The sequence below is a fragment of the Saccopteryx bilineata genome, unplaced genomic scaffold (assembly GCF_036850765.1).
Source record: "Saccopteryx bilineata isolate mSacBil1 unplaced genomic scaffold, mSacBil1_pri_phased_curated manual_scaffold_52, whole genome shotgun sequence".
Classification (NCBI taxonomy): domain Eukaryota; kingdom Metazoa; phylum Chordata; class Mammalia; order Chiroptera; family Emballonuridae; genus Saccopteryx; species Saccopteryx bilineata.
In genome coordinates this window covers 99,031-113,031 of record NW_027095477.1, presented here as the reverse complement: position 1 = coordinate 113,031, position 14,001 = coordinate 99,031, and the positions used below count along the sequence as shown (strand labels likewise).

The window sequence follows — 14,001 nt, the reverse complement described above, 5'->3', positions numbered from 1 at the left end:
CTCTGGACCACTGGGCGGGAACCCTGAGGCCCCAGCTCTCAGAGAGCGGTCAGGGACAGGAGGCCAAGGCGGGGCCTTTAGGTGGTCAACCCTTGGTCCTGGGGGGAAGGGAGCAGGCAGAGGAAGTCCCGATGGGCCCCTGAAAGCACAAGACCTCTCCTGCCCAGTGTGCCTGGCACAGCTGTCCTTCGTGTTTTAACCCATAGGCATTACGCACAGACAACGCAGAGTGTTTGGGGCGCTCTGACATTTACATAAATGGTACCAGATTACACATTCTTCTGTCATTTCTCTTTCCCTCCACAGCCTACTTCCAGAACGGTTGGCCTTGATAAACATGGACCTAGCTCATTTACTCTGCTTTGTGTGGTCTGTTGCACGGCTGTGCTGCCATCTCTCCGTCCCTCCACGGGGAGACGTTAAGCTCATTTTTCATTTTTCACTGTTGTGAATAATACTGCAGTGCACTTACTGTGCACGTTCCCTTGTGCACCTGTGCAAAATTAATCTAAGGTAAAGGCCTAGAAATAGACTAGCCGGGCTGTGGAGGGGACCCTGTGAGTTTTGCCAGGCTTTGCCAAACTGCTTTCCAGAGGGGTGGCCCCAGTCTGCATCCCGTCAGCCACACATGAGCTTATCCACACTGCACCCACACCTGGGCTTGTTGGACTCTGGGTAAGTGCGTCTCGATGTTCCCGTGGTCACACCGCGGTTCAGTCAGACTGAACACGTTTACGTGTCTATCCAGCCTTCGGGCCTCATCCTGTGCGACTCGCCTCTTCGAGTCCACTGCCTGGGCTCTTTTTTTTTTTTTTTTTTTTGCATTTCTCTGAAGCTGGAAACAGGGAGAGACAGTCAGACAGACTCCCGATGCGCCCGATCGGGATCCACCCGGCACGCCCACCAGGGGCAACGCCTTGCCCACCAGGGGGCGACGCTCTGCCCACCAGGGGGCGATGCTCTGCCCATCCTGGGCGTCGCCATGTTGCTACCAGAGCTACTCTAGCGCCTGAGGCAGAGGCCATAGAGCCATCCCTAGCGCTCGGGCCATCTTTGCTCCAATGGAGCCTTGGCTGCGGGAGGGGAAGAGAGAGACAGAGAAGAAGGAGCGAAGGAGGGGTGGAGAAGCAAATGGGCGCTTCTTCTGTGTGCCCTGGCCGGGAATCGAACCCAGGTCCTCCGCACGCTAGGCCGACGCTCTACCGCTGAGCCAACCGGCCAGGGCCGCCTGGGCTCTCTTTGTTCCTTATTTTCTCTTACTGAGTTTTTGGGAAACTGTAGATTTGTGTATTCTGTTCCTTTACCAGCTGTACATGTGCTGTCATCTCAAGTCTGTGGCTTGTCTTTGAACTCTGTGGTGTCTCGGTGACTACCAAAAGCTTACAGTCCAGGCCCTGGCCGGTTGGCTCAGTGGTAGAGCGTCGGCCTGGCGTGCAGAAGTCCCGGGTTCGATTCCTGGCCAGGGCACACAGGAGAAGCATCCATCTGCTTCTCCACCCCTCCCCCTCTCCTTCCTCTCTGTCTCTCTCTTCCCCTCCCGCAGCCAAGGCTCCATTGGAGCAAAGATGGCCTGGGCCCTGGGGATGGCTCCTTGGCCTCTGCCTCAGGCACTGGAGTGGCTCTGGTCGTGACAGAGCGATGCTCCGGAGGGGCAGAGCATCGCCCCCTGGTGGGCAGAGCGTCGCCCCCTGGTGGGCGTGCCAGGTGGATCCCGGTCGTGTGCATGCTGGAGTCTGTCTGACTGTCTCTCCCCATTTCCAGCTTCAGAAAAATACAAAAAAAAAAAAAATTAAAAAAACTTACATTCCAATGCAGTAAAACATATCTGTTTTCTTTATAGCTTCTGCTTTCTGCATCCCGGTTTTTACAGAACCCCGTGTGGATGTGTCTCTGGGCTCCTCAGCCTGTCCTGCCTGTCCTCTTGCCTGTCTCCGTGCCAGCACTGCCCTGGTAACTACGATCAGTCCACAGTCAGAATTCACATGGGTCGGCCAGGTCCCACCTCATCACCCCCTCGCCTTGGTGTTCTCCAGAATTTTCTTGTCAATTTGGGGGGCATTTTTTTTTCTCCCATGTCAGTTTTATATGTTATGAAATTTCACAGAAACTTGGCTGGGATTTCTCTTGAAAATTGTGGATGCATTTTATTTCTCCTATTTGTAGGTGTTTTGAGAGGAAAGTCAAATCACGTTCATCTCTCTGTCTTAAAACATTGATAATCTATTCCATAGCTGGACTGTCCAATATGGTAGCCATGAGCCATCGGTGGCTACTTCAACCTTAGTTAATTAAGACTAAGTAAAGTGAAGAATGTAAGCCCAGTTTCAAGTACTCAGTTACCACACGGGCTGGTGGCTGAGATATCGACCTGTGCATATGTAGGATGTTTCCATCATTCCAAGGGTTCTGTTGGATAGTGTTCTTCTAGACACGGTGATCAGTGTTGCTGAAATGAAACAATAAGAATCAGTTGGCCAACAACCTTTAGCTTTGGTAAAACACACAGACTTTAACTCTTTTTGAAAAGGAAACAATTTGGATTTATTCATCTAAAGTTTTATATAGATGGTACTTTTATTGCATTTAGAAATAGATATAGCAGGTATTTTATAATTAGGGTATATTCACCAAATATTGACTTTCCAAAATATGTCAGAATGACACGACGCTGTTTGCAAATAACAACCAAAAAAAAAGTAACTAGTGTGTTTGGAGATAAAACTTTTTTCCAAAGATCAATTGAAAAAGGCAGCTTAGGAGCCCACTGATAGGTGAATGGATAGGAGACTGTGGAACGGGTATCAAGGGAATATTTACTCAGCCACAAAAAAGAATGAAATCTTGCCACTTGAGACAACATGGATGGACCTGGTTATTCTAAGTGAAATAAGTCGACAGAAAAAGACCCATATTGTATGATTTCACTTCTGTGTGGAATCTAAAAAAAACCACAACAGAATAAATGAACAAACAAAACAAAACAGAAACAAACCCATAGCTATAGAGAACAAACTGAGGGTTACCAGTTGGGACAGGAACGGGGGGGGGGGGGTTGCAGGGCTGGGCGTACGAGGTGAGGGCTTAGGAGATACAAACTTCCAGTTATAAAATTACACAAGGAATAGAGTCAATAACATTGGAACAACTCTGTATGGTACAGGTGGGTCCTAGACCTATCGGGGATCACTTTGTAAGGTTTACAAATGTCTAATCACTATGCTGTATACTGGACACTTATTGTGTGGTCATCCTTCTATTGGTCAGTGTGGCCAAGTTGACAGAGTACTGCCTATGGGTCTCTTAGGACATCTTTTACTTCGGGAATTTGTGAAGGTCTCAGTGAAGAGGCCACTGTGCAATTAGCTGCTAAAATATTGCCCAAGGGTTTCTTATGTTCTTTTTTTCTTTCTTTTTTTTTTTTTTGCATTTTTCTGAATCTGGAAACGGGGAGGCAGACAGACTCCCGCATGCGCCTGACCGGGATCCACCCAGCATACCCACCAGGGGGCGATACTCTGCCCCTCTGGGGCGTCTCTCTGTTGCATCCAGAGGCATTCTAGCACCTGAGGCAGAGGCCATGGAGCCATCCTCAGTTCCTGGGCCATCTTTGCTCAAGTGGAGCCTCGGCTGCGGGAGGGGAAGAGAGAGACAAGGAGGAAGGAGAGGGAGAGGGGTGGAGAAGCAGATGGGCGCTTCTCCTGTGTGCCCTGGCCAGGAATCAAACCCGGGACTCCTGCACGCCAGGCCGACGCTCCAACACTGAGCCAACCGGCCAGGGCCCTAAAATTCTTTTTTAGTGAGGTGCCTTGAATAGTTTGGTATTGGTCTCCCCTGGGCTGAGCATTCAAGAGAGATCAGCTGTTTCTGAATCTTAATGCCAGTCTCCAAATGGGAGAAGGCAGGCGGGGGAAAGTGGCAGGAAACTTGACTCACCTCTCAATCACTGGGACTTAAAAACGGAACGACAGAGTCATTGAAAATTACGCTATAGAGACAGTTACTGAGATGGAATGATGCTCATGACACGTGCAAGAAACAGGTTGCCAAGGTTGCGTTCAATATGAACGCCTCTCAGCCCCTTTGCGGTGGAGCAGACAGGTTTATTTGCTGTGTCTGTTTCTCAGCTGGTGCAGACCAATATGTGGTCTCATTGGGCACGAACAGTTTTCATCTCGTAACACATACTGCAACGTTAGAACTCATCTACGCCCGGTTCAGGAAGACCCGTGCAGCGGTCACACACTCGGATGTCTTGGTGACGTCAGGTTGGTATAAAATTTTTTTAGTGTTTACTCACAGTTTCTGTACTTAATCTGATTTGCAGGCAGAGAACAACAATTCGCAGACCGTCCCTAATCGTGCACTCTGTGCAATCCCCTTTGTGAGAAGTGGCATGCAGACACCCTGTAAAACTTCCTTCGCCGGGCACGAGTAGGTGCTGCGGCACCACAGGCTCTCCACAAACATGATGGGGTCAGTGATGTTTCCCAGCCTGTGTACACGTGAAAGCAGGTCTGGGGCGATGAGCTCTGTGTCACCGACGTCACACGGGGGCAGGGGGGGGGAGGGGGTTGAACGCTTCGCTGATTTCATGTGTTCAAGGTTTTCTTCTTGTAGGTTACTTCCTTTTGGAATTAATTTTTCTTCATAGTTTTTTTTCTTTAAATTATGAATATTTACTTTCCCCAGTCTATAAGTATTGAGTCAAAGAGTAATTTCTACTTCTAGTTGGGCCAATAAATAGTTCCTTTTCTAAGAGTGTAAGATTAAAGTTGTTTCCTAGCTATCAAATGCAATGAGTCCAAGTTCTTCTCTCTCTCTCTCTCTTTTTTTCCGGTATTTTTTCTGAAGTGAGAAGCAGGGAGGAATAGAAACAGACTCCCGCATGCGCCTGACTGGGATCCACCCGGCATGCCCACCAGGGGGCGATGCTTTGCCCATCTGGGGCGTTGCTCTGCTGCAACTGGAGCCATTCTAGCTCCTGAGGCAGAGGCCATGGAGCCATCCTCAGTGCCCGGGCCAACCTTGCTCCAGTGAAGCCTTGGCTGCAGGAGGGGAAGAGAGAGACAGAGAGGAAGAAGAGGGGGAGGGGTGGAGAAGCAGATGGGTGCTTCTCCTGTGTACCCTGGCTGGGAATCGAACCTGGGACTTCCACATGCCAAGCTGACACTCTACCACTGAGCCAAGTGGCCAGGACTTATTTTATTTTATTTTTTTAATACAAAGACAAAATGTTTAAGTTTCAGCAATCCAGGTCACTTTAATGCAGTTTGTACACACATTAATGAAGGTGTTTCTAATGCCAGAAGATGAAATACTGGATTTCACGAGAGGTCAGAGCTACATCTGAAATGTGCAAAGGTGGGAGTCATCTGAAAAATCCAAAACGAAACCTTTCTGGAAGCGGCCCAGAGGAATCGGATAAGGAGACCAGGAAGACTCACGGGAGATTTTGACATAAGTGGCAGGATTGCACGGCCGCTGGACAGGAGTCTCTACAGCTATTCCTGCCTTAATTTCTCCTGTTCTTTTTAAATTAGTTGTGGTCCAGATGACTTCACCATTTATCTTGAGCGCAGCGATGGGAAGGCCGTGTCTGAGACACCAGCACAATGCCACTAGGCGAGAAGGCCAGGAGAGGCCAAGACAGAGACGCTTGTAGGGGAGGAACCGGTCTGGGCGGCAGGGTGAGGACGGAATAACGAACCTTTGTCCCGTTCTCATATCAAGATGTCTCAGACTCTGGAATTTAGAGTCTCAATTCTAAACTCTCATCTCAACCTTACGGCGAGATCAAAAGCGTGTCGGCCCTGGCTGGGTAGCTCGGTTGGTTGGAACATCACCCCGAAGCTCAGAGGTCGCCAGTTCAGTCCCCGGTCAGGGCACATGCAGGAGCAGAGCAATGTTCCTCTCTCTCCCTCCCTTCCTCTCTCTCTAAAATCAATAGAGAAAACAATTATTTTTAAAATCTGCGGGACATGTTTACTTCCCCAACCACAGATCGGGGTCCTGTTACTCATCTCTGCCTCTGCCCATTCAGAGCCAGCTGGGCCCACAGGGCCCTCTCCCCGCCTCGTGCGATGAGCCAGTCCTCAGAGGATGACAGCCACATCGCAGCCCCCTGACACGTTCCCCTCGAGGTGTCCCCAGAAACCAGAGGCCCCCCTGTGCTGCCTGCACTCTCCGAGGCAGGCTGTCCCCCCATTCCGATCTCACCCTCTGGCGGCACGCCCCCCACCTTCTCCTCCACCCCCACTCCCATCAGACCTGCAGGTCCGCCAGGAACCCGCGTGGAGCAGATTGCGCCTGGGACTGTCCCACGCACTTGACCTCGCGGGTCCCTTTTACTCCTCAGAACCTTACGGGAAACTGAGGCTCAGAAAGGTTGACACCATTTGTCCGAATGTCACACAGGTTTGCGTGGCTCATGGGAGTTCAGACCGGTTCTGCTGTCCCGGCCACCTCATCGCTTCAAGAGTGACGTTGCTTTGCATTTTCTTTCGGACTTTTCATGGCTCTCAAGTGAGTACAAGACATTGTGCCTTTTGCTTGAGGTCTAGGTTTGTTTCTGTTTTGTTTGTTTTTTAATAAAACTATCTTATGCTTGCTATCATAATCTCCATATAAAACTTTGACATGCGGTATCATAAGATTTTTTTTTTAACTGAAGGAAAATTTTAGAAGTCAAGTAGTCTAATTTTCTTATTCTGCAATCAAGTAATTAAGGATCAAAGAGATCAAGGGACTCAACTAAAATGACTTCACTCAGCTCATAGCAACAGGTGGGACTAGGGCCCTGGCCCGCATACTATTATAAAATGCTGACTCTGTTTAATTTTTAAAGTCATTGTTTCATCAATTATCTTTTGGTTATAAATATAATGTTCTAGCGTTTAAAAAAAATCTTTGCCTTTTAATTCTAAAATTAAAGTGATTCGCATGAATGTAAAACCTACTCAGTCTTCACTCAGATAACATTGTCAGCTCAATGTGTCAAAGTGCATAATGGGAGATTTTGTAGCAAAAATAAAGATTTGTTTGCATTTTTAGCACAGAAAAACTAAATGATCTAATAATGCTAAAGCATTATACTTGTTTCGGGCGGGGGGAAGTTAACCGGTCAAATGCAGGTAAGCTCCATACCGGGGTTAATTGGATCGGGCCAACGTCCGTGCCCTGGTTCTGATAATCCCATGACCATGCAGGATGCGGTTACTGGGAAACTGGGTGAAGGGTACACAAAAGGTCTCCGTACTATGTTTCCAACTCCTTGCGAGTCTGAAGCTGTTTCAAAATACAAAGTTATTTTTACAAAAAAAAAAAAAAGTAATGACAATCAGCCAAAAAAAAAAAAAAATGACTGTGCCACTGAGCTCTTCCTTTCAAGGTCATGACAGCCCTCGCAGGCCAGATCCTGCCCCACCTCCCTGGCTGCGCTCCATCCCGAGTGTCCTCGTGGCTCCTGGAACCCCCCTCAGAGCCCAGGGGGTTCCATGGAGCGTTCCAGGCCGGCCGAGAGTCCGCGGGGAACTGTGTTGATGGGGAAATGCTGCTGTGTTCCAGAGGATCAGTTTACAAGTGTCCTCTCGGATCCTCACCCACTTGTAGACTGGGGTGTGCGCCTTCGCTGTCTCGCGCGTGACCTTGGGCTTAGCCTAGAGGACAAGTGAAACTGTAGACACAGCTTGCTTTGAAATAAGCATTCGTCTTTAGATGGGCAAAAAAGAAGTTTTTATTAATACAATGACCACACATTGTTCCCTAAGCCAGTCTTATAAGAAGGCTGTGACCCCACAAAGAAAAACGTGTGTTCTCCTCTTTTACTGTTCCAGTCATGGGTATTAATTAGTGATCTTACTGCCAAAGGGCTGCTGGTTTTGCGTAATAAATTCAGTCGCGCAGGGTGTATGGGACTCTGGGTGTACATTTCACAACCCGCGTGTAGACACACTAGTATGTCTGCGTTTGAGAAACTGGCCCTCCTAGACACCACGGCCCTGCTCACGAGCACAGCCCGGTCTCCCCCCACACCTGCAGGAAGTCCTGTCCTCACAGGTGGCAGGCTTACTCCTTCTCTCAGACCTTGGGCATCTCTGGGGCTCCCCACGGGCTCTGTTTGGGTTTCTTTTCCATGCGCACCCCACGTGCCGATGGACGGTTCTCTGTTCTCTCCTTCCTGTACCTTCCAGGGATCTCTAAGACCGCGGGGTGGGGTCTTCCGTGTCCTGTGGAATTGCATCGTATTCGTGGGTTGTTCTCACGTCAGAGCACAAGGAGGAAAGAGTCTAGGTCAGAAACTTCCTCCGGGGTCCGGACCTAGAAGAGATCGTGGTTTTCCAGGCAGGGAGCAGACGAAGTGGTGGGCACGCACTGAGTTTTGCCTTACTTGAAACTGTGGACTAGAACTGGGGACGTGGACACGGGGAGGCTGCCCAGTGACAGGGAAAGACTGACGGCTTCTGGTTCACACGCAGTAGGGCGTCTGTTTGCTGAGTGGGAGTCAGAGGGACGGGCTGGGGCTTCCCTTCAAGCGTCGGCCCCGGGTGTCCAGTGCTTCTCCCTCGCACTTGACCCCTCAAGGCTGCATGTGTTGGACCCTCGAATACGTTAGGGCTCAAACTCTTTCCCACGGGTCTCCTGGGTTACCGTCAAATTAGAGGGCATGCCTGGGCATCTGTCCATAAATATGCTGTGTGCCCAGAGCGCACAGACAAATTATAGTGTTCACCTATTTGGCCAGGCAGTGCACACTTGATGCTCAGCTCCAGACCAGCCCAACTCCCTGGCACGAGCTAACACTGGCCTTCCCAGTGGGGGGTTCCATGCCCCGGTCATCTGTCATCCAACCCCCCTAAACTAAGCCTTCTTTTCTTCCAGTTAGCCAGGTGTCTCCACTGACACCCTCAAACCCTTGCCAACGCCTATATCGGCCTTTAATCCTCTCATGTATGAAATGCCATCGCTTTTCACTGTCTTCTGCTTATACCACATCTAACACATGGACACGCGTTTATATCCATGTTCATACTCACGCCCATACAACAACATGGCTAGAATCCCCCCTCTGTCACCTCCTTGCTTAGGAAGTAATTCCCCTTCTCTGTCATTTAACTTAGAAACATCACTCACTCTCATTGAATTTCAGTTTCCTTGTTAGTAAACTTGGGATAATTAGCAGTATGAAACCCATCAGATTGCAGGGAGAACTGAATAAGACAGTTAAGTTGTTTCCCCAGCATAGTAGTCTCGGATAAAAAAAAGGGTTCAATCAATGTTAGCTATTTTTTTTTTTCTGAAGTGAGAAGCTGGGAGGCAGTCAGACAGACTCCTGCATGCGCCCGACTGGGATTCACCGGGCATGCCCACCAGGGGGCGATGCTCTGCCCATCTGGGGCGTCGCTCAGCTGTAATTGGAGCTATTCTAGTGCCTGAGGTGGAGGCCGTGGAGCCATCCTCAGCGCCCGGGCCAAATTTGCTCCAATGGAGCCTTGGCTGTGGGAGGGGAAGAGAAAGATAGAGAGAAAGGAGAAAGGGAAGGGTAGAGAAGCAGATGGGTACTTTTCCTGTGTGCCCTGGCCGGGAATCGAACCAGTGACTTTTTTTTTTTTTTGTATTTTTTTTTCTGAAGCTGGAAATGGAGAGAGACAGTCAGACAGACTCCCGCATGCGCCCGACTAGGATCCACCCGGCACGCCCACCAGGGGCGACACTCTGCCCACTAGGGGGCGATGCTCTGCCTCTCCGGGGCGTCGCTCTGCCGCGACCAGAGCCATTCTAGCGCCTGGGGCAGAGGCCAAGGAGCCATCCCCAGTGCCCGGGCCATCTCTGCTCCAATGGAGCCCTGGCTGCGGGAGGGGAAGAGAGAGACAGAGAGGAAGGAGGGGGGGGTGGAGAAGCAAATGGGCGCCTCTCCTATGTGCCCTGGCCGGGAATCGAACCCGGGTCCCCCGCACGCCAGGCTGACGCTCTACTGCTGAGCCAACCGGCCAGGGCCCGAACCAGTGACTTCTACACGCCGGGTCGACGCTCTACTGCTGAGCCAACGGGCCAGGGCCCAACCGTTAGCTATTTTTAAACATTTTTTCCCGCTCCCAAGTTGCACTCAGCCTCCTCCCACACCTCTTTCCTAAACTCTACTTGTTTGTTGAACGCCTACACATTCACACTCCTGCCGCACCACTTAGTGTTCAACGCACCCCGCCCAGTGGGAGGCCCTCCTCTCAAACCTTGCCATACGCGATCAGTTATCATCGTCTTCTTACTGAGAGCCAGAACTGCAGTATGTGTTTCTCGTGTCTGCATTTCCCAGCGTCATGCTGGACACTCCATGGCCCATTCCACAAACAATCCAACAGCTCTCCGTGTTATTTTAAGGGAAACTCCATGACTCATTTGGTTAGCAGCTTAGAAGATTTATCTTTCCTGAGCCTCTTTTTTTATTTTTTAATGCTTTGCTTTCATAATATCTTCCCCCGTACTCTAGTAGGAAAAATTAGTCAGGTCTTCTGTGGTTTCCAGAAGCTATTGTATCCTGTTCATCTAAGAACAAGAACGACCTCATTATCAAAATGGGCCCAGCTGCCTGACGCATTGGCTCATTATTGCTCCACTGACGTTTTCTGATGTGCTTCTGTCCTGCCTGTCGTGGGTAGTGATTGCCAACACAAGTTTACAAAGGAAACTTGGCAGGTGGCGGGTGATTTATGCCTTGTTTGCCATTGCGGGCATTGTAGTATGTAAGCACAACTGCAAAGGTCCTCACTCTGTGCTGTAGACGGACGTTTGTTCGATGGAGTGCATGTTCTAGGCCGGATGCAGGGATAGTCAGGCTGATATTTACGAAACGTCTTCCCACGTGGATATTTCATGACGGTGGAGTGTTTTTCTTTTGCAGAGGTGCTGTCCAAAGCAACGAGCGCCATCCTCGCTCACGGGTGAAACAACGCAAAGTCCCCAGGAACCATGGTTTTAAGTACAGTTTTTCAGATGGCCAGTCTCCTCTTCACAGTAGGAATTAATCCAAGTATTTTTGGGGTTAAGGAAAAAGTGTGAAATTGAGCTTTGAAACACCAACTCGGTGAGTAGTATCCTATCGGGAAGGAAAGTGACCCAGATGTGACGGGAAGGAACCACTGGGCAGTGCGCCCCCCGCACAGCAGCCCCTCGGACTTCACATCGGGGACCGCCCAGAGTGTTCTGATGTTAAAGAAAGATCACGTCGCACGAGCTTCCTGTAGAAACCAACGAGACTCATGGGCTTCTGCAATGAAGGGTGCCTGTTCACTTTCGAACCAGAAGTAATCTCCTCTCTGGTCTGTCTGGGTAGATACCCCCTAAGTGCCTGTCTCTGAAATCCCAAGTGTAAACACATGGAATGTTCAGGCTTTTGAAGGCCCCCAGCCGGAGCCTGTTGCAAATAGCATTGCATTTCTGTGGAGCATGTTGGAGAACAATGCCTGCCTTTCCTTAGGGAGACTAGAGTGAAGGGAGCCCACAGGGAGCTGATTCTCACCTGCTTACCTTCTATTTAACCAAAATAATAACTCCTATCTCTCAGTTTATTTAATCCTCAAACAGTGGGAACAAAAAGTTTTCTACCAAAAAAAAAAAAAAAATATATATATATATATATATATACACACACACACACATACATACACACACACAAACACACACACACATACATGTCGTCAGACAAGTGGAATCCTTCAGATAGGCACATAGATTTTCTTAGTTGATTAAAAATCGTTCATTTCTAAAACATGTCATAAACTCAAAATACATCCCTCGTTTGGAACAGAGTTATTGTAAAAACTGTCCTACGCCATTTTGTTTTCAGAAGATGGCACCGGAAGCCACTGCATAGGAATTAGGCAGGAAGCCACGCGACAGGTTGCTGGGACAGCCCCACTGTGCTGGGAAGTGGAAAGACCATCACAGAGGTGTTAACAAGACAGTGAAACTTCAGGCTGTGCCTTGAAGGAAAAAAAGTGTTCAAGTAAGCCTGGGACGCCTTAGCAACCAAACTAAAGTTTTCCACCATGAAACTCCTCAGCCCCTTAAGGTGCAGAATATTATCTCCGAGAGGGGCCCGGGGTAGGCACAGCCACCTCAGCCTTGGGATCCTCCTCACAGAACAACCTAAAGGACTGATATTTCCTGGCAACATGCTTTGGGAAATACAGGCAGCATGACAGAATGGTTGTATGAGGTCTGTGACTGTATCTGGTCAGTAAATGAGCAAAGTGTGGCCTGGACGATGGCTTTGATTTGATGGTTTTCTTGCTACTCAGGGAACTGAACCCAGAACGTGTAATGAAAAATAAAGTCTATGCAATTACATTTAGCCCGTCTTCCTCATTGACGTTTATTCATTCACCGAGTCCTGCTCTTGGGCCAGGAGCTGGAGATACAGAGATTAATAAAATGTTATCCTTGCCTTTAAAGAGCCTGCTCTCCAGGGTCAGAGGGGCAGAGGGCCCTATGAAGTCAGACCAGAGGTGCCAGGCTGGAACACCGCAGAAAGAAAGGGGGGTGGCCGGTTCTGCCCACGAGACCCCTTGAGGTGGGTCTGAGGCACAGGGAGGGGACATTCCAGACTGAGAAGCATGCGTCTGCAAAGGCAAACGCAGGGAAGCCACATGTCACGTTTGGAGGGCTGTGACACTTCAGCTCCAGCTGGGACTCAGAGTGGAAAGAGTGCCCACGGAACATGAGGCTGCTTAGTTGAGACAAGCTCCATTAGCGGTGTGAGACTAGAGGCAAGGTGGCCACTTGGGAGACTGCCTGCGGTCCAGGGGACAGCCAGCGGGCAGCTCCACTGGGGGGCGGTGTAGGGTGACAGAGGGCAGGATGTTAAGGAGACCGGAGGACAGCACGGGGCGGGGGGCAGGGAGTAGGTGAAATCGAGGCCGTCCCACTGGACAGGGTAGACTGAGGAGATGGATGTCTAGGCCAGTGGAGAGGAGAAAAGAAGCACGAGACTGGGAAGAAAGAGGAAAATCAGTCATATTAAACTCAGAGCACGGAAGGGATATCCAGATAGGCCACTCAACTGGCAACTTATTGGTTCTGTTTTTACTTTTGTAAGTGAGAGGAGGAGAAATAGACTCCTGCATGTGCCTGAACCACAACTAGCCAGTAACCCCATCTGGGGCCAATGCTTAAGCACCAAGTTATTTTTAGCACCTGAGGCTGATGTGTTCAGACCATCCGAGCTAACCTCAGCACCCGGGACCACACTCAAACCAATTGAGCCACTGGCTGTGGGAGGGGAAGAGGGAGAGAAAGGGGAGAGAAGCAGGTGGTTGATTCTCCTGTGTGCCCTGACCAGAGATCGAACCCAGGATGTCCATACACCAGGCCAATGCTCGATCCACTGAGCCACTGGCCGGGGCCCTTCTTGCTTCTAGGAGAAGGCAATCTGGGCAGCAGATAAGAGTTTTGGAAATTGTTTGCCTGTGACTTCAATTCCCTTTCTTCAGTAGATTTAAACAGGTTGAGGTCTCTGTACTCAGAGAGGGGAGAAAAGGGAGGGACATGGGGAAGAAAATAAAAAGAAAGGAGGAGAAGGCACCCATGCCACGCCTACACGCCTGCTCTGGGCACCGTGCCCTCCTCAGCCAGGACAGTGGAGCTTGTGCTCATCATGCCTTAGGACTGTCCGGACGAGATCATTAAAGATGACTTCCTTTTGTCCGAATCTAACTGATCAGACTCCTCTGGCTTCCCAGCAGCCTTTGATGTTATTAAATTCTTCCTCCTCCTCCTCTAAGCACGTTGTCCCTTGGCTTCCGTGAGCCCCCAGAACCCACGGGGCAGACCTCGTGGTGGGTTCTTTCCCTCCGTCCACTCCTTCCACGTGGGCATTCCACAGGGGTCTGCCCAAGTCACTCTCCTCTCCTCGTTCTGCAGACCCTCCTTGGGCAATCTCAGCTGCCCCACAGCTCCCGTTATTAGTATTAGCCTCGTTGTGGCTGCAGGAGCGAGATAGGGGCCCCA

The 14,001-nt window shown here is 49.9% G+C and overlaps 1 long non-coding RNA gene across 2 annotated transcripts in view; it reads right to left on the bottom strand.

The window, feature by feature from the left end:
* Positions 1–2,174: 2,174 nt before the first annotated feature.
* The window catches only part of LOC136318351 (uncharacterized), a 34,127-nt gene continuing 22,300 nt past the window's right edge, over positions 2,175–14,001 (bottom strand). Inside the window, exon 3 of one of the 2 annotated variants that reach the window (XR_010728061.1) lies at positions 2,175–2,446. This is a non-coding gene — a long non-coding RNA (uncharacterized lncRNA). Of the gene's footprint in view, positions 2,447–7,556; positions 8,317–14,001 lie in introns of those variants that run through there. The other variant, XR_010728060.1, reaches the window with a different exon arrangement.